The sequence below is a fragment of the Canis lupus genome, chromosome 17 (genome assembly GCF_003254725.2).
Source record: "Canis lupus dingo isolate Sandy chromosome 17, ASM325472v2, whole genome shotgun sequence".
Classification (NCBI taxonomy): Eukaryota; Metazoa; Chordata; class Mammalia; order Carnivora; family Canidae; genus Canis; species Canis lupus.
In genome coordinates, this window is record NC_064259.1 from 26,745,433 (window position 1) to 26,766,392 (window position 20,960).

Genomic DNA, 20,960 nt, shown 5'->3' on the forward strand with positions numbered 1-20,960 from the left:
ACAGGGTCTAAGAGATTTATGAAGGAGGTTAAAAAAATGCAAAGTTTATTATAAGATTTAATATCTCCTTTAAAATGTTAATGTGGGATAGAGTCTCCAAGGGACAATTATGTTATACTGTGCTTCTTGAGGTTACTTGACCACAAATTTTATTTTTTCCCAACATATCATTTTGTGGGGCTCTTGTTTAGTCAAACACATATGGGAAAGTGCTGGTAAATAAGTGGCTCCTTATTTCTTTAGTAGAAGGAAGTAGGATCCAGAAGAGAGAATTGACATTCCTAAGGTTACCCAGATGGTGAAAAGCTGTCTCAAAGCTGGAATCAAGTTCTCCATGTCTTTGTTCTTTCCATGATTCCATATGGCTCCACCTGGTTATGCTTTCCTATGTGAAGACCACTATTAGAGTAAGTCCTAAGTATTTTTTTTTTCATGACATGCTTTTTTTGCAATATACATTTAAAAAATAAATTCTATTTTTTAGAGTAGTTTTAGGTTTATAGCAAAATTGAGCAGATGGTACACTGCTATCCCATATTCCCCCTTCCCCTACACATGCATAGCCTACCCTGTTGTCACCTTTCCCCACCAGAGTCATACATTTGTTAAAATGGATGAACCTATGTTAAACACATCATTATCACTCAAAGTATTGTTTACATTGGGATTTACTTTTGGTGTTGTACATTCTATGTGTTTTGATAAATGTATAAAGACATGTATCCATTTAGTATTATACAGTATTGTTTCCCTGCCCTAATAATCCCCTGTGCTTTTCTCATTCATCCTTCCTTCCCCCTAATCCTGACAGCCACTGGTTCTTTATAGTTTTCATAGTTCTGTCTTTTCCAAGATTGTCACATAGTTGGAATTCTGTGGTATGTAATTGTAGGGGAGGAAAAACTTAATTTTTTCCCTTCTGCCCTTCTAGGTTTTCTAGCTGGGACCTATAAATTAGACTGACAGAAGACAAATTAGCAAGAAAAAAACAGGAAGAATTTTATTAATACATATATTGTGCATTCAGATGGGAATACTCAGAGGTGAGTAATTCAAAAGGATGGTTAGAACTTGGGCTTATACAGCATCTTAAAAATACGTTTTTAGAGAAATGACTAGACAAAGGAATAAGACTTTGAGTTTCTAGGGTAGCAAATTGTGGGCAGGCAAATGTATAGGGAAATAAATGGAAGATAAAGGCTAGTTTTAGCAAGGTTTATTATGTGGATTCCTTTGGTGCCATCTGTAGTTGTCTCCGATGGTTACCTTCTGTCTTTTCTGGTAGGCAAGAGGTAGGGATGTCTTTGTAAATTGATGTCCTGTTTTTAATCACATAAGAAAAGGGCAGAGAGCTTTTATGAATCTACTTCTACTTAATTGTTTTTACCTCAAAATAATCCTTAGGCCAAAGTGACATGTTTTGGATGGCATATTCTGCTACCCTTCACAATTTTTTCAGACTGACTTCTTTTGCTTAGGACTATGCACTTAATATTCTTTCGTGTCTTTTCATGGCTTGATAGCTCATCTCTTTTTAGCTCTGAATAATATTACATTATCTGAATATACCACAATTTTTAAAATCTATTCAACCTGCCGAGGGACATGTTGGTCGCTTTCAATAGATAGCATTTATGAATAAAGTTGCTACAAACATTTGCGTGCAGATTTTTGAGTAGAGGTAAGTTTTCAACTCATCTGAGTAAATGCCAAAGAGTATAATTGCTGGATTGTATGGGAAGAGTATGTTTAGTTTTGTGAGAAACTGCCAAACTGTCTTCCAAAGTGGCAATGCCACTTTGTATTTCCACCAGTAAAGAATGAGAGTTCTTGTTCCACATCCTCATTAGCATTTGGCGGTGTTTAATAGATGGATTTATCTAATAGTTGTATAGTTCCTTATAATTTTCAAGGTTGCCTTTTTTCCTAATATGGTTTTAATATTTAAATAAATTAGAAGACTTTAAGGAAAAAAAATCAACCTATTGTATTCACTTCTTCCTAATCCCCAGTCTTGTTAGCCAGAGGCAAGTACTTAACTCTCACCTTTTTCTTTTCTTTTTGCCTCCATATTTTAAAGTAACACTGTACGGTCTTAATTTATTAATTCTATACATTATTTGTTCATTTCCTATTATGAGGGATGAAGATTTAGCACTTTAATACGAAACTTTTCCTCAGCCTAATTTCATTGCTCACTTTCTCTACTTGTGTTTATTTTTTTGTACACTGTTTTTTGTTTATCCTGAAATTAATAATTGCATAACTTTTTTCATTTGCTTTTATATGTACATTAAGTATATAAAATATTTATATAAATAGATTTATATAGATATGAATAAGATATAAACACAAATATACACGTGAATAAGCAGAGAGAGAAAAGGAGAGATAGAGAAGGGAAGGAAGGAGAGAGAAAGAGTGAGAACGTCTCAATATAATTTTACACACAGACAAACTTATCAGATATTTTATCAGGACCTCTTTTTCTTTGGTGACTTTCCTTGAGCCTACAAATTTCTAGTCTCTGTCTCTCAGCCTGTTGCACATCTTCTGGGAATATTCTTTGTCACCCTTTTAGATTCATTTTATGGATACCTTGTTTCTTGGTTTATTTATTATTTTGATGAACATTTTCAACATGTCTAATATCTTAAATTTATACTCTTGTATTTGATTAATACTTAGGCTAAGTATAGACATCTAGGTAGAAGGCAATTTTCCCTCAGAATTTTAAAAACATTGCTTCCAGATTCCATTGTGGTTTTTGAGAAGTCAATAGAGTCATTCTAGTTTCTTTTTATGAATGACCCTTAATATGTTTTGTTCTTTCTGAAAACTTTTATAATCTTCTCTTTAACCTCAGTGTTCTGGAATTTCACAATAGTGTGCCTTGATTGTGGGTCTTTTCTCATTTTCTTATCTGGTTCTTGGTAGCCTTTTCCAATCTCTGGATTTATATTCTTTATGAGTGACAATATTCTCTCATTTTGTGTGTGTATGTGTGTGTATTTGTTTAATAGTGGTGAAAGAAGGATAACATAAAAATTACCATCTTAACCATTTTTAAAGTGTATTGTTCAGGCCTTCAACTGATTGGATGAGGCCCACTCACACTTTGGAGGGTAATCTGCTTTATTCAAAGTCTACTGATTTAATTGTTAATCTTATCTAAAAAAATACCCTCACAACAACATAGAAACTGATGTTTGATCAAATATCTGGGCACCATGCCTAGTTAAGTGGACATATAAAATTAATCATTACTGTCATATAAATAGAATGATACAGCATTTGTCCTTTTGTGACTTGCCTATTTTATTTAGCCTAATGTTATCAAGGTTCTTCCATGTTGGGACATGGAAGAATTTCCTTCCTTTTTAAGGCTCAGTAATATTCCATGGTATGTAAATACCACTTCTTGTTTATCTTCCATCTCTCTATGGACATTTGGTTTGCTTCCACCTGTTAGCTATTGAAAATAATGCTACCATGAACCTGGATGTACAAATATCTCTCCAAGTGCTTTCAGTGCTTTGGATGTATATACCCAGAAGTGGTATTTCTGAATCACATGACTCTCACTTGTTTTTCATTTTGAAATCCTATTAGTTGATCTTAAAGTTCTTAGATTGATTCTCTAGTTTTCTTAATTGTTTTTCTTCTCCTACATGACTTTCCTTTTTATTCTACTTTTTGGAAGTTTTCCTTTGTATGGTTTTCAACTCATTTCCCTTTCCAATTTTCTTCTCTTCCTCCCTTCCTTCCTTGCCTCTCTCCCTCCCTCCCTCTTTCCCTTCCAATCCTCCCTCTCTTTACTTCTTGGACTTCAACTATATCTCTTATGTTGAATAAGCTTTGCTTTGGAGTTAAATTCTGGAGCATTTTTTTTTTGTCTTATTTTCTTTCTTTGCCCCTGAATGAAATTTAATGCCATAATTTTTCTCATATTTTCAGATAGCCAAAGGTGCCTTCCAGTTGTGTGTCATAGTTAAATACTTAATCTTGACTTAAAATTAAATCTTATTTTCTTCAGTTTAGGCTGCTAAGGATAGGAAGTATGAATCAGAAAAGGGAGTGTACAGCCTGCTTCTTTTCTCTTTATACATGACACTTTTACTCCTTCTGTCCCCTCATTCTGTCCCCTCATTCTAATCACAGTTACTCATCTCTGTCCCCTCCAGGGTAGGAATCCTGCAATTAGAAAGAAATGGAATCAGAAATCTGTCTATAAGGACTACAGAGCCAAGATGTGTGGTTTCTTATATTAGTCATTATTCTCTAAATTAGTTAATACATTTTACAACCTCATTAACAGAAATAAAATGGTAGTATTTAATGCAGTCATAATACATCATTTCAGTTATGTTGAAGCATCTTCTGAGAGCCCTTCCATAATATCCTACTTGTCTCCAACAGGGTGACTTCATCCTCATCCCATACCCAGGCTATATTAGCATCATCTGTTTGCTTGTCTGTTTCCATCTCAAACAATAAGCCCCTTGAGGGGCCTCATTATTTCTCCAGTGCCCAGATCATGGTGTTATTCAATATATTTCTATCAAATTGAACAGACAGATTTTAAATGGTAAAATAACAAAGATTCAGCAAGAATCCCCCTAAATGAAGGGTGATGCCAGAAGAGAGGCTATTTGTTTATTTGGCATCTCCCATCCCTGATTATGACCTTTGGTCCTCTCCTTTCTCCTGCTTCAGTGAGTATAAGAGGGGGCTAACATTTTTTTCTCTTGTTAGCTCAGGGCCACAGCCACGCAGCAGGTGTTAGACAACAGTGCCAAGAACATTTTCCTCCTAATAAGGAAATTCTGGTTATAATGATCATGCTCAGATACCTAAAGGATTGCTGGAACCTGACCTCCAGATACCCAGGGAATCACCATATCGTGAAAAAAATCAGTCTGAAAAAAAAAGATAATGAGATAGGCTTGTTTGTAAATATTTGGTTCACCTTTCTGAGAGACATATCTTTAAGCTATAAAAGTGTACAGTATGTTTTATGGGTTTTATCTTCCTTCCTAGCTCTATAAAATCAGAGTTTTATTGGTGTGAGCCCTCTGTGTGAAATAAATGACAGATAAGCAGATGATCATTTTATTTCATGGTTGAGACAAAATGTGCTGGGCTTTATTGCACCTAATCCCCCACTGGAAGAAGAGTTTTAAAGTGCATAGTAGTTAATTCTGTTTGGCAGATATGAGCTGTAAACATGTTTTCATCTGCTTTCTCTCCTTATTAAATTAGAAATTTTCAGTGATTATAGGTTTTTACTTCTCTTGTGGGGAACTTGGAAGTCATTTTTTGTATCTATTTTTCAGGTGCAATGGTGATGTCCCAGAGTGACCTAGGATATAATATTAATTAGTTTCAGCATATTACTGCCATTGGTATAGATGGTGTTTTTGGCTTAGAATCCAAAGATTAGCCATATTCATCATTGTGAAAGCAGTGATTCCTGATCACCCCAACCAGAAAAGTGCTCTTCCACATTGGCACTAATCTGTTACTCTTTGTCTGTGCTTAGTAAATAAAATTCCTTTTACCTGTAAGGCCTGTATAATGACATGGCTGACTCTCACCTCTTTATCTTTTCTATTCCTGAAGGTAGCAATGCTTAATCTTGACTACTATGGGGAAGAAAATTGGTTTTATTTTTCATACTAAGTCTAACAGGTTATTTTTGATTTTGTGGAGCATTAAGCTTAAAAAGTGATGAGGCCACATCCAAACTCAATATGAAGCAGTGCTACACTTGGATAGAGATGCCTCCCCAGGTTCGGTTGTGGGATCCTGGTTATAGCTTATGTTATTAAATTGCATAAATGTTGGGGGAGAGAAGTTGGAGACCACCCCCAAATTCATGAATTGTAGGACAGATGACGTTTTACAGGAGCACTGTGAATCCAAACAATACCCATTAGGCATGTAGTCTCCTCTCTCCCTTGTGAACTTCTCTAAGCTACTTTCCCAGTCAAAGCACTCACTCAGAGTGAATAAACATACAACCATGCAGGAACACCTTATGTCAAAAATGCTCAAGAGTAGAAGAGGTTTACATTCAATGGATCTCTTATGGCAAGAGCCTCCACTCCATTCCAGACCACTGGGCAGTCCAGTGGACACAGGCTTCCAAAAGGTCTGGCCCTGGCTTTCAGGTTTTTGTGCCTGAAAGAGAGAAGGAGGGAAGGAAGGGAGAAAGAGACAGAGAGGCAGGGATGCTTTGCAAAAGCAGGAGGATTAAAGTTACAATCTCACCTGTGAGTTTTTTCTTTGTTTCAGTAGTTTTCATTTTGATGTTTTAGGGAAACATGGGTCATTTATTGGGTATCTGTCTGATGGAGAAATCCAATACAGATTTGACCTGTCTTTTCCAGTTTCATAAACATTTGCTCATAGGCAGACAATTTAGTTTATGTGCTGGTTCATGATCCTACCTTTCATCATTTTATATTTCAGTGAATAGCTTGTGGTTTTCCATTATCTTCCTGGTCTTTATGCTCATTTTGATTCCTTTCCTTAGAATGCCCTCTTTCCTCTGTCTGTTCCTCAAGCCATTCCTTCTGAGTCTTCACAGTCTGTTACACCTCTGTTAGCATGTGAAACCTTAGCTCAGACATTGCCTTATCCAAGATGTCTTCCTTTGTTCACACTGTGGCACATGTTAGTTGCTTCCACATAACCTCCCTTCTTTCCATTGATCAACATGCTGGTTACTTTTAGCATCAGGGTTGGTTGAGTTTCTTCCTGGACCCAGGGGTTGAATCTTTATTGGTTTAAGCCAGTGTAATAATAATTTTATTCCTCTTACCAGTGACTGTTTTAGAAATAAGTAATGCAATTCTGATTACCAACATAGGAAAGAAAGTCTGATTGTAGCTTCTGGGAAAGTATATTTCACTTTTAAAAAGGAAAGCATATCTCACTTTTAAGAAGGATGTATCCTACAGATGGGTCTTGTTTTAAGAGGTTAGCTGATGCATGTAAAGATGAGAAGCAGATAATAAATTACTCTGCATAAAATAGAAAGGCAGGGGTTGTGAGGAGGTTGAAGGGTAGAGGAGAAGGAAGAGAACAAAGATGTGGTTGGTGACTGGTGGGACTAACACAGATATTTAAGGCAGTTTTGTAGTGAAAGACAGTGAAATGTTTTACCATATGATGTAAAGCCACCTTATAGCCTTTTCCAAGAAATCATTAAGTATTTTTCATCACCCTGGTTGTGGGGAAGGGGTTGATCTCTTTTGGGAACAGTGAGTCCTGATTCAGAAGCCCAGGTGTGCCTGAGAAGAGGGACTGCTTCCAGGCAGGCAGTCTTCTGGGGCCTTAGTGGTATACCTTTCCTACTTCTAAAGGGAAACTGAGGAAAAGGAAAGACAAACTGAGAGTTGTGCATATGTGTGTGTGTGTGTGTGTGTGTGTGTGTGTGTGTGTATGTATGTATTTTAAATGGAAATTATTCACTATAGTAGAGCCAAGGAGAGAGGAAGGTGAAGACAAAATGTCAAGGGGCAATACAGGAGAAATTCCCAGAGCAAATCATTTCATATTTCATTGAGCTGCTCTAGGAAACCTGAGAATTTACTGTGAAGGAAGTTTCTGGTGTTGTTCCAAGACCTACATCTATTTCTGGGATCTTTAGTGATTTCATTGGCTTCTCATTTTCAGTTTTTTGTTTTCACCATGATTTCTAAGGACCTATTGTAGGGGCTCCTGGCTGGCTTGATTGATAGAGCATGAGACTCTTGATCTTGGTGTTATGAGTTTGACCCCATGTTGGATGTGGAGATTACTTTAAAAAAAAACTTAATATATGCATACATACATACATACTTAACCTGTACTTCAGCAACAGGTGTCTGCCCCATAGCCCCTGAATGAGCCCTGCAGCTCCATCAAGAAAGGAAGACAGCAGCATGAAGACCAGTTCTGCATCTCTTAGGTAGCTCTCCTGCAGCCCCATTTAGTATCAGTGGCTTCCATCTTATGGTTGAGAACTGGGTGCCTCAGCGAGCCCTGGCTTCAAGGGGGTATGAGAAAGTATGCATTTTAGCTGTCCAGCCTCTTTGGCAACAGAGGATACAGGAGAGTAAGGATTCACTGTCTAAAATTAGGAAAGTTCAACACAGAAGTTTGAAGCCTCAGAATTTAGAGAAACCAGACATAAAGGAGAGGGGTGTGGGAAAAAGCTGAAGAGGGGGCATTGTTGGAAATGCATATAGTGAGCACTCAAAGTGCCAAGGCTCCCACCACCACCTCCACAAGGTAGTTTAGTCTCTGGAGACCTTGTATGGAACAGTGTGAAGACCACGTGAGGCCTGCATTCTGATTTGTGGCACACTCATTCCCTTCTTCTTACCCTGGAACTGGGTGGATGTATCCTGGAAAGGACATGAAGGATTCTTCCTTGGGGAAATTAAGAGTCCTTGAGGAAAGATTATAGACACTGACATTTGGATTTTAATCTCTCCATTGCTTCTACCACTGGACAAAAATCTACCTCTGGGCAAAAATCCTCTACCTCTGGGCAAAAAAATCACTGCTCCAAACCTGGGAGTAAGGATAGTTGCCTTCTCTTACAGTGATGTCTCTGCTTTATGCGTTGAACACTGGGTGGGGCAGTAGCCTGGTCTGCTTGGGTTTGCCTTTTCTGACATGGAACTACAGCTCTTTGAGTGGGGGAGGGCAATGGGGACCCAGTATTCCTGGCCTGCTGTGTTTGGGTAGAGCCTTTACCATGTGGGTGTGGGCTAGGTGGAGGAAGGTAGCCCTCAACCCCTTAGCTGTACTTACCTAAAATTAAGCCTCTGTCACAGGGAGCTGGGGGCTGGGGGTTGGGGAGCAGGCAATGCTGGCAGCATGGCCTTCCTGCACAGATACTCTACCTTGACTGGGAACTGGGGAGACAGAGAGCCCTATATTTTTGGCCATATTCACCCAAAGGGGAACTTTTCCTCATCCTGAATTGGGGAATCAATGAGGGAGTGTGACCAGGCAGCAAGAATACAAGAGCATGGGATGCCTGGGTGGCTCAGTGGCTGGGAAGCTGCCTTTGGCTCAGGGCATGATCCTAGGGTCCCTGGGTTGAGTCCCGAGTTGGGCTCCCTGCAAGGAGCCTGCTTCTCCCTCTGCCTGTGTCTCTGCCTCTCTTTCTGTCTCTCATGAATAAATAAAATCTTAAAAAAAAAAAAAAGAGTCTAAGAGCACCTGGCTCCAGTACTCTCAAACAAACCAGGTTCAGCCACTCACCACAGACAAAATCTGAAGACTGAGAGATGAGTGGTGGTGAGTCAGGAAAGGAATTTGTTTCAGTGAGGCCAACACGGGGAAGGCCATGGACTAGTGTCTCAAAAGCTGTCTCAGAAGTACTAAAAATACTTCTAGGTTTCTACAAGGACAGTGTGGGACAAAGGTTGATGGGTACATGTGTTGGGCAGTAAAAGCAAAGGTCAGGTCTGTCATGGTCTTGGGGTCAATCATGCGAGGTCTTGCTGGTATCGGGGCAGTTGTTACTGCTTGAGGGAGTAGTTTCCAATCCTCTAGGTCTTTTACCTGAGTTAAGACATATGCTGAAAAGAAGAACGAAGTCTGAGGTCAAAATGGAGGTTAAGGTGACAACTGGGTCCTCTTTTAGGAGCAAGTCAGGGTTTAAGTGTCATAGATGCTTACTGTTCTTATGAGGATTTAGTTGATTTTTGAATAAATCTTTCTTAATTTGCTGTATGCCCTTTGGGCAATTTTAAGAGACTTTAAATAGCTATATTTTTGTAATTGTCATAAGTTATGTAGAAGTGGAATAGAGGCAGTTTATTTTTATGTAGGAGACATAGAACTCTGAACCTGCGGTCCTCTGCCTCCCTCCAGTCTTGGAAGTCATTGGGCAACTGGTATAGATGAGTCAGAGTTCAGCTACTTACTTAATGGATCCAATTCCAGTGTTTGGAGGGAGATTTTCCCTTTACACCACCAAGCAATGCTCTGGATACCAACTGGGTGTCCTACAATTCAACTTAATTGTGACACTGATACAAGGCAGGCTGAGCTCCAGTGATACAGTTTTGGAATATAGGTGAGGTTTGATGGGGTGTGGTCTGGAGCTGATAGCCAAGAAAGAATTCTTGAGACATTTTTGTTGTAAAATGGTTGTTTTATTAAAGCATGGGGACAGGACCTGTGGGCAGAAAGAGCTGCTGCACAATGGTTGTGAGAGGTGACTGATTATATTTTGGAGTTGGGGATAAAGAAAAAGGGAGATTTTCAAAAGAATTTTTTTATGCTAAAGAGGACATATTAGATATTGGAAGTCTTGCCATTGTCACGGTTGTTTTTCCCTCTAATAAAGCATTAACATTAAGATGGTTGGGAGTTTCCTTCTGGAGGTTAGGTTATTGATAAGAATGCTTTTTTCTTGTAAATCACTAAGACATTTTGTAAACTGAGGGAGACTCATGTCTACAGGACTATAATCTCTGTAAGTTAACTATTTGTTTTTCCTTTTCCTTAGCTTTAGAGTAGCCAGGAGTACCTGAGGAATGTTACACATATTTCACCAGGGGTGGGAGAGTGGTTTGTGGGGTGTTAGCTTGTGCTTTGTCCTCAGCTTGCCTTCTGCTCCTTCATCACCAGAGCCCAGGGGAGCATCTCACAGGACCAGCCAAGAGGGTCCTTGGCTTCATGCAGGTTAGAAATCAAACATGAGCCAGAGAAAGTAAAAACAGAGTTTTCCAAATAGCATAAATGACAAGTAGAGAATAGAGTATCTGGGAGACTTGGGAAAGGAGAATGAGTCTTGTCATTGCTTGGAGTTAGGGGTTTATAGTGTAGAAAGGTCTAGGGTAAAGTTCCTAGGAGTCCAGGGGTTTATATTGCAGAAGGGTCTAGGGTACATGTTCCTAGGAATCCAGAATAGGGTCTAATCAAAGGTGAGTGTCAGGTGAACAAAAGGTGGTAAACCATAGATTGCTGAAAGTTGGGGTATTGATGCCAGTGAAGCAGGAGAGCTAGGTTCTTGTCTCATGGAGTTGAAGAATGAATCTTGCAGACAAAGGAGAGTGAGTAAAGTGAAAGAAGTTTATTAAGTGAGGATACAGAGAAAGCTCTCAGGAGTGAGAGGGGTCCTGACAGGGATGCCATTGAGGGCTTTCTTGACTGGCCTTTTGTGGAAAACCTGACTAGAGAGTTGATGGACTTGAGATTATTTGTGCCATCTTGACTGAATGACATATGACTGTTTTGAGTCTCAGTGATTACTTGATAGCCGTCAAAAGAAGATATTCCCTAGTACTTTGGAACCAGAGGGGCAGACTTATTTCCTTATCTATGTTTTTATTGCCTTATCTTGTTGCATCTCAGTGTCCTTGGAATTTCTGGGAGCCTGACCTTGGGACCTCTTGGTGTCCTTGGGATTTATGGGAGTCCAGAGATTTGTGGGAGCCTGACTCTGGGCTTTTCCCTTACCTTTCCTTGCCTAGCCCCATTTGGTTTGAAGCTCATGTTCAGAATCTGGCTCTTCTTGGATGTTATTAGGTGTTTGGGGCTTAGGACCAAACTCAAAGAATGAATACTTTTCTTGCCCCCCCCCCCCCCCTTTTTAAAATCTTCTTGCTTCCCTCTTGAAGTGGGAACATAGCTTCTCTGGATTATTCAGAGGCAAAAGAAAGAACACGAGTAAATGAGGCCTAACAGCAAAAACACCAGAGACGGAACCTTTCTAAAATGGAGTCCCTTCCACTCCCTCACTTCAACACTATCTACCGGGAAGTGGTATTTGATTCAGGCCCACAAGATTGCCCTCCACTTCACAGGCCAAATCCTAAGCCTAGGGGATTACCTGTGCTTCTTACTGGCTGCCATCAGAGGTTCCCCTGACCCTTTTCCTTGGGTTGGATTCATTTGTTAGAATGGCTCACAGAACTCAAATATTTCACTAACTATATCACCCATTCATTGTATAGAAGGATATATAGGAACAGTTAGGTAGAAAAGATGCATAGGGCAAGGTACGGAGAAGGGCAAGGACCTTCCATGCCCTCTCCAGGCGCATTACTCTCCCCAAATTGCCAATATTCACCAATCTGGAAGCTCTCTGAAGTTATTTCTTTTGAGTTTTTACGGAGGCTTCATTACATATTCATGATTGATTAAATCATTGGCCATGGTGATTGGTTTAACATCTGCCCTTTTCCCCTGCCTGGAGGTAGGTGGTGGGTGGGACTGAAAAATTCCAATTCTGTAATCACAGGATTAGCTCCCCTTGCCAGGAGTGCAGTAACCAGACTTTGGGGCTTTCCAAGTCACCTCATTAACATAAAAGACACCTGTACTCTTCTCATCACACAGGGAATTCCAAGGATTTGAAGGAGCTTGGTACCAGAAATAGGGATGAAGACCAAATATATATTTCTTATATGTATATATTTCTATTTCTTCTCTCACTCTTTTACTAGCTAACAATAACTTTGTCTTTGCTTACGTAGTCCCCTCTATTCACAAAACTAAACAGGCCAAAAGTGGAGTCATTTGCTCCCAGGACAGCAAACCAAGACTTAATTGCAGTTTCAAACCCTCCGAGAGTGGAATTTTAAACCAATCTGTCTGGAATTTCCTGGTCTGCACTTGATAAGACCCCCTGCTGGAAGGTAACTTTGCCGGAAATAATCTTTTATTTTCTTTTGTTAATTACCTTCTTGTCCTGCCTGTTTCTACCTATAAAATCCTTCCATTTTGGACAACTTCTGGGAACTTCTTTTTACTTGCTAGGTGGGATGCTACCTGATTCATGAATTGTTGAATAAAGCTAATTAAGTCTTTAAATTTACTCAGTTGAATTTTGTTTTCTAACAGTCTCTAAGGAGAGTTCTGTCTTTGTCAGCCCAATTCCAGGCTTTTAAAATTACCTAGGATTGGGAAGACTGATGAGAAATGCAAGATGAGAAAAGACTTAAGTGGAGACACTAAGATCTGGGTGGGAGCAGAAGAATGAAGGTATGGGGTAGGACACACCTAGGTAGTAGGAGTGGAGAAGAGAGGGGAATGGGGCATGAAAGATTTAGGGAGGAGGGGAAATGAGATTTAAGAAGTTTTGATCTAAAATTATGGATGAATTTTCTATTATGTTCCCTAAGACGTACAAGAAGAGTTTGTATTACTGTTTTAATTCCCTTTCGCTGATGGGCCATAGTCCTCTATATGCTAATCTATGCAAAGATTGATCCATGAAGAGCCCTTATTTTTATTATATTTTAACAAACAAATATTAAATATACCTCTCTCCTTGGTTTATTAGATTTCTTCTAGGAGCATTTACTATGAAGGATGCTGATCTTTATATTAGACTCAGGACGAATGGGAAAGAATCAAACTCTCTGAAAAGCATCCGATTTACCTTTGATTCTTTTTCTCATTAAAAAGATAGAAAACCTAAGTATTTCCATTTGATTTACAAATTCATTTTCGTAGTTATATAGTGTTTTCTTTTCATTAACAGCTGTTAAAACCCAAGGTTCTGAAATACCATTCCAGCTAATAGAATTCTAATCAAAAGGGTATGAAATGTCATTATACCCATCTTCCTCAAAAGAATAGATGTCATCTAAGGAGTAAATAAATCATCGAGGTTTTTCCTATATTATGTCACTGGCTGGTGAGGAGGTTGGTGGGGAAAGGGTAACTGCTATGAAGAACTCTTCCTACTTTATTACTTACATAACTGAAGATGATGTTGTTTTAAAGAAGTAGGAGTGTGGGAGAACAGTGAGGGAAATGCCTGTGGGACACCTAGGTGGATGTTTGATGGGCAGGTAAATACATAGATTGAGGCCTTGGGAATGTTGAGTGGATGATATTGACTTTCAAGTCAGTAATGTAATGATAGAGATCATATACAGGGAAAGAAATATGATGATCAAAGGAGAAAGTGAACCTATGGTAGAGGAGTACACTGGGCAGGAGACACAAGAAGTGTGGAATATGGAGAAAGGAACAGGAACTCTTTCAGGAACTCTGGGAGGGAAGAAGTTCTAGGGAGAGAAAATGGGCAATAGTATCTAATTCTTGTTGTGCCCAAAATTGCAAATCCGAGAAACCACCAAGGAGCTGACACCAATGCAAGCGCACGAGGGTTTATTAGCAAGCTCGAGCTTGGGTCCAAGTATACCTGACACAGCAGAGCAGGGACTTGGACCCTGAAGTGGGTTACAGCTGGGTTTTTTATAGGCTGGTCTAGGGGATTTTCAGAAGGGGTGGAGGAATTTCTCAAGTTCTGTTTACATTCTGATATGGGGCTTTCAAGGGCATTGAACTCTGTTCTCATTCTTTTTTTTTCTGTTCTCATTCTAATATGGGACTTTCTACCACGGAAGTGGGCTCTGTTGTTTTTCTGATATGGGATTCTCTGCTGAGGGCAATTCTGAGCTCTGTTGTCTTTCTGATATGGGATTCCCTGCCGAGGACATTGAGGACATTCTGCAGTTTTTCCCTGTGAAGTTCAGCTCTTATTCACAGGGGCCTAAGATGGCTGTACTTGTGCTAATGCTAAACTTTAGGTGGGATGACCTTAATTTTTCTCGGCCTCCACAATTCTGAGGCATGGTTAATAAAACAACACTGAAACTGAAAAGTACTGTGGCCATTCAAACCTTGATTGAGTGTTGAGTGAATGGATTTGGTGGCCAAGAGGTTATTGGTCATGTTTGTGGGCAGTGGAGGGGGTGGTAGCTTGCTATAGGGTGAGGTATGAATTGGAGGCAAGGAACCTGACAGATGGAATGTAACCTACTCCTTTAAAACTTGAAGGAAAAGGAAGGGAAAGCTAGACCATCAGCTCATCTACTGGAATTTGAGCTCTAAGGGAAAGGGTTAACGTCTTTTCATTTTTTAGTGAAAAGTGAGTTCCCCACACTCAGTATATTTTGACCTAGTAAATAAGGACTGAATAAATCTGTTAGAGAAAAGGAAAGCTGAGGGATTAGGGCATTGAGGGTATAGGCAGGAGAGCAGTTTAAATGATTTAGTCTGACCTGCTCCTTCTTTTCTCATTTCTCCAGATTCAAACCCTTGCTTGGTTCTACTATGCTTAACAGACACCTATAGGTTATCAGGCCATTGGTTTTGGCCAGACTGTTGTTTGTACCCATTACTGATGGTTTAAAAATCATTCCAAGGTACATGTTGAGAGTACCGTGATTTACCCTTTCAATATGTATGCATTTTGATCACTTGGAAGTCTAAGAGAAATTCTCAATGAAAGGATTACTTCCTAGAACCTCCCCCTGACTTATCTGACCCTCACCATAAAATAATCAGCTCCACTGAATTCCTCAGTCACTTCAACCATCAGTTCCACTGGCTCTCCACATTTAACCAAATTGTTTCCTATTTAAATTACATTTGGTTGGTCTTAAATCGGAGGTTCTCAACTCTGACTGCACATTAAAGTCACACGGAGAGATTTTAAAAAATATGGATGCCCAGGTTATATCTAAAACTAATTAAATCCAGAATCTCTCAGTGTAATGCCTTGGTACTGGTATTACTTAAAGCTCCCTCAGAGATTCTGATGTGTAGTTAAGATTGAGAACCAATTTTCAAAACCCTCGTGGGGGTCCCAGAGCTAGGCAAATGGATTGAGCTGGCTATGTCCAATTGTCAGGCAGGAGCACCCCTTTGTAGGGAGGATGAGCTTGCCTTTTTTTATTAAGAGCAGAGGCAACACTCTCAGATGCAATTGTTATATTGATCTCAAGTTGATAGACTGCTTAGAATAAGCTGAGCTCCTGGGACAAGGTGTTCTTGCCTGAATAGACCTTTGACTCTATTGGATTTCTTCTGCCTTCTGGACAATTCTTACACTGCACAGCAGTGTTCTAGGGTGATGCTATTCAAGCTTGAAACATTTTTTTTTTAGAACAATATTTCTAGATGAATTTCCATGCAGAAACTGAATATAAAAATGGATAAAAGTATAGTTTCTCTAGTTAAGCATAGTTTCCCATCCTGGCTGTTACTTCCTCCTGAGTTGCTCTGAGGCACTTCTGCTAACCTTAGGGTTTCTAGGAGCTCAGATTGGAAATTACCACTATAGGGTGATAGCAGCAATATCAGTAAAGAGCCAAAGACAACATTAGACAGAGTGTTTGCCCAATAGAATGACAAATCACTCTCATTGATAGTCGAGGCTGGGGATGCCAACATGCTTAGTGAGAATGCTAAGTGTAGAAGAAGCATCCAAGAAAAGAATTCAGCGCAAGAAAAACATAGGAAAGTAACCAGAATAGTGGGAAGATTAAAAAATCACATCATGGGAGAAATTGTTGAAAGAACAGGCAGTGTTAGGCCTGGCTAGAAAAAAAATGTGATTACTCTTCCAATATTTTTAGGACTGTCACATGCCAGTAGGTATGAAGCAGTTCTGTGTGGCTGCAGAAAGTAGAACATGCACCATTGGGTGGGAGGAAGCTTCCAGAAAAAGCTTTTGGTTCAATTTAAGAAGTTAGTTTTTAATATTATAATGAGTCACCTCAGGAATGACCAAGTTCCTAATCTCTAGAGATATTGAGCCATTGACTAGATGACAAAGTCACTTATTTACTCCATCCTTTTCTCCCTTTCTCACATACCAGATTTGAAGACTCACATTAATTTAAGTAAAACTATAGTTTTTATCATATAAAATTAAAATTTGAGTACCTACTATATGCTACATGAGTGATTGATTCTACATGAGTGATTCCTAACTGCAGTGTTGACAGTAAGATGTATCACAATTAGCTATGAAATGTGTCATAAGAATTAATTTCTATTAACAAATCAACAAATTACTGAAGCTTGCAAATGATTTGCTTTAAAATGAATGACAAATTAGAATAGATTCAATGTTGTATGGACCTCCTGGTCACCTCCATTCTTCTATATTCTGGTAATGCATATTTGAGTTAAGAGTTGTGGGTTATTAGCTAAAGTGTCTAAAGTTAATTATAATGTATGTCATACCAAATTTAAGTTACAATCTAGAGTTAAGTCATCAATACAGATCTACCATGAAAAAGTGTGGTGCAATAAGAATTATTGTATTCTTGTGTGTTGCCTCTGACACCATTTGTTTTACTTTCCTGGAAATAGTTTTGTGTTAAGAGCCCCATGGCGAGGGGGCACCTGGGTGGCTCAGTGGTTGAGCATCTTGCCTTTAGCTTGGGGCATGATCCCAGGATCCTGGGATCGAGTCCCTCATCGGGCTCCCTGCAGGGTGCCTGCCTCTTCCTCTGCCTGTGTCTCTGTCTTTCTCATGAATAAATAAATAAAAGCTTAAAAAAAAAAAAAAAGAAAAAGAAAGCCCCATGGAGATGTGTCCTCATGTGAATGTCATTTGTTTTAGTATTCATGTTAGATGAAATCTATAGGGCCCCTACATCTGCCACAGTGGAAAGAGTAGCTAAATTGACAGAGCTTTGGAATTGGACATGCCTCCATGTGATGCCAGCAGTGCCATTTCTAACTCTGCCACCTTGGACAGGCCACTTAACCTCCCTGAGCATCGGCTTCCTTACCCATAAAAAATAGGGATTAACTTCCTTACAGGGTTACCTGGAGGTTGAGAGATAAGGAATGTACATATTAAGTTTTTTTTTTTTTTTAAAAGAATAGATTCTGAGCAAATGATAGCTGTTGTTATTATTGACAGCATCTGAATAGAACTGGAGATAACATCCTTTTCAACTGCATTAAGATTTCCTCTAGGAAGATTAGAGTGTATTCTTGGTTCTTTGGAAAAAGTAATTACATAGGAAATGCTTATTTTTTGAGCTATTTCATGAAAAACTGAATAGGTTTTTGTTTTGTTTGGTCATTTGTTTATTTTTTTGTGAGGCTTTACTATTTCAAAACAAAACCTGCATTTGAATACTGACTATATTGCTGTAACTGTCAAGAAATTATCAGTAAGACATAGAGCTGCAGAAAACATTCTTTTGATTTTTTTTTTCTTAGACATCATTTTTATCCTCAGTTATATGCGGAGCAGTGGCTGGCTGTGTTTAGGTCTTGTTGGTGAGACTTGTAAATAATTAAAGGGCTTTGTAAAGATGTGACTATTCTTACATGGGCTAAATTTATGTATTTCTGTTAAATGTAACTGACATGAGCAGACCTCACTAGACTGTGATTACAAGGTGGGAGATATGTTAATATTCACTTGACCACAGCTCTGAACTATACCCAACCCCCTTCTACCTAGCAACAGGGCCAGATGAGGGTGAGGCAAGAATGCCCTTTTACAAATCAAAGATTTCAGTAGTTAGAAATTAGGACCATATAGCTGACACAGAGAATAAGTTGATGTATTAATAGAGCAAGAAGTGTTTTTGGAACTCTGCGGAGAATTATTCGAGAGCCACAGGCTGATCTGAGGATCACAAAGCTTTTCAATTGCTAAATATTTTCAGAGCCCATTTAGAGGAGGTCCAAGTGGCATCTGGTAATTCTCTGTCTATTGTCATCATCATCATTATTATTATTTATCCATCATCTCCTTGCCTGTCAGTGTTACCTCATTAATTCAACCTATATGTCAGGGCATTATCTGGCCTCAGCTGTGCTGTTTAAAAAGAGATTTATTCAGAAAACTGGCCATCCTACCAATGTAATGTTAGAGATAAAATCTAAATCTTTTTATTGCCTATGGAATCATATTAAAATTTATTATTCATTAAGGGGAATTTGGAAGTTATTCTGTTGAAGTGTCATTTCTGTGAAAGGCCGTCCTCTGGTGATTGAATAAAAAGCTTTTGGAGTAAGTGTTCACACAGAACATCCTACATGGAGTGGTTAGGGATCCTTCTTTGCACCCCATCAGTAAGCTGAAGTGGTGGTCATAAAAAAAAATGAGGGCCTGTAACAAAGAACTGTCTATGGTCTATTGTGTGAATGATTTATAAATAATAGATGATGTTTATAATGCTGCTGTCAGGTCAAAGACACTGGTAACCACAGTAGTGAAGAAGATTGCCTGGGGGACATGGTCATTACTCAGGATATGATTGCTTTATTCTTTGATTTAATAATTCATTTTGCAGAAAATCAGCCATGTTATACTACCCTAGAGATTGTGCCTTGGATATATCACAACTGATTTTACAGGACAGTTGTAGATGATGAAAAATCAGTAGTGATCAGAAATTTTTAATAAAGTGAGGTTCAGCAATTGGGACTCATATGCGTCTGTCTTCCTTAGACCTACATCTACAGGTACAAATGTAGCACTTTACTTCAAAGGAAAGATGAAATTATACCTATATTATGTCATACAGTAAGCCTCTGAACTTAGGTCAAAATGAGATTCGAAGTGCTATTATAGTCTACTTAGAAAAACTTATAAAGAAACTGACACCAGAAGATAGGCAGTATGTCAAAAGCTGTACATAGAAGAAAATTCATAGTATCAATTGTGTGGGAAAATTAAAATGAATAAATTAAATATTCAAGCAGTTGTAACTTGTGGAAAGTAGGATAATATATTAATAAAGAGAAAGTAAAAATGTATTGCCTGAAATAGTTTAGGACTTGATTCATTTCACAAATGCTAATCTTTTGCTTCCTGTTTCCTATTCCATTTGAAAATACATCAGCAGGAGTGCCAAATGACTATCTTCAAAGGGATGACTTGACTTTTGGAAGGAGCCATATATGCTTTGATTTGAGACTTAAATAAAATGGGTGATCTGTCTTAACGATTCAGAATTCATTGTTAAAAAAGAGGTGAGGGCACTTGATGGGATGAGCACTGGGTGTTATGCTATATGTTGGCAAATTGAACTCCAATAAAAAATATATACAAAAAAAAAATTCAGTCTTTCCCTCAAATGGGAGTTATAATCTAGGGATCTTATGGGAATTTTACATAATCTATACAAATGTGAATTAGAGGGATCCCTGGGTGGCACAGCCGTTTGGCACCTGCCTTTGGCCCAGGGCGCGATCCTGGAGACCCAGGATTGAATCCCACATCGGGCTCCCGGTGCATGGAGTCTGCTTCTCCCTCTGCCTGTGTCTCTGCCTCTCTCTCTCTCTCTGTGACTATCATAAATAAATAAATAAATAAATAAATAAATAAATAAATAAATAAAAATGTGAATTAGAAAAAAAAATAAGCATTTCTGAGAAAAGTGATATATGTCTGTATGTAAAAATTCAAAACACACATTGCCACAAGTATGTATCTGCATGCCTTAGGCCATAAGAGATTTGTTGTTTAGGGATAGAGCATAGATTTTTGATATAACATCGATGAGTTACTTGAAAGCTGTAACTTTTAACTATTGTTTTTCTCTTTAATTGAGAAAAAAAACAAAAGAATTCTCAAAAAAAAAAAAAAAAGAAGTGAGAAAGGATATTTCTTTAAATCCTGAACAATGGAGCCAGCTGAAGGAACAGATTTCTGACATTGATGATGCCGTAAGAAAACTGTAAAATTAGAGCCATATAAAACCTGTACTGTTCTAGTTGTTTTAATCTGTCTTTTTACATTGGCTTTTGTTTTCTAAACGTTGTTTTCTAAGCTATTGTATATTTGGATTACAGAACAACTTGTAAGATGAATGCGTTTTTTTAATGTGCATTATTACAAGTGTTCTGAGTGAAGCTAATTGTCAACTTGATTAAGGAGGATTGCTTTGTGCCTGCCACCTAGTGTAAAATAAAATCAAGTAATACGATCTTAAAAAAAAAAAAAAAAGAGGTGAGAAAAAGTTACTTTGCTTTACTCAGTGTTGGGCTACCCTTTGCCTGAAGACAGATAATGCTCCACAAAAGGAAGAAGATACTCTCATTATTGAGAGTCGTACTTATTTTGTTTCCTGGATACCCAGTTTCCCTCCTAAAAGCTGCTTTTTTTTTTAAATCTTTTAAAAGGATGGTTGATAGATATTCTCTTGGGAGCACACTATGACACCACT

At 38.5% G+C, this 20,960-nt stretch overlaps 1 long non-coding RNA gene across 1 annotated transcript in view; it reads left to right on the forward strand.

Moving 5' to 3' along the window:
- The first annotated feature begins 247 nt into the window (after nt 1-247).
- LOC118351187 (uncharacterized) overlaps nt 248-20,960 on the forward strand; it is a 62,194-nt gene continuing 41,481 nt past the window's right edge. The window contains exons 1-2 of the long non-coding RNA XR_004806208.2: nt 248-407; nt 932-1,043. This is a non-coding gene — a long non-coding RNA (uncharacterized LOC118351187). The remainder of the gene's footprint in view (nt 408-931; nt 1,044-20,960) is intronic.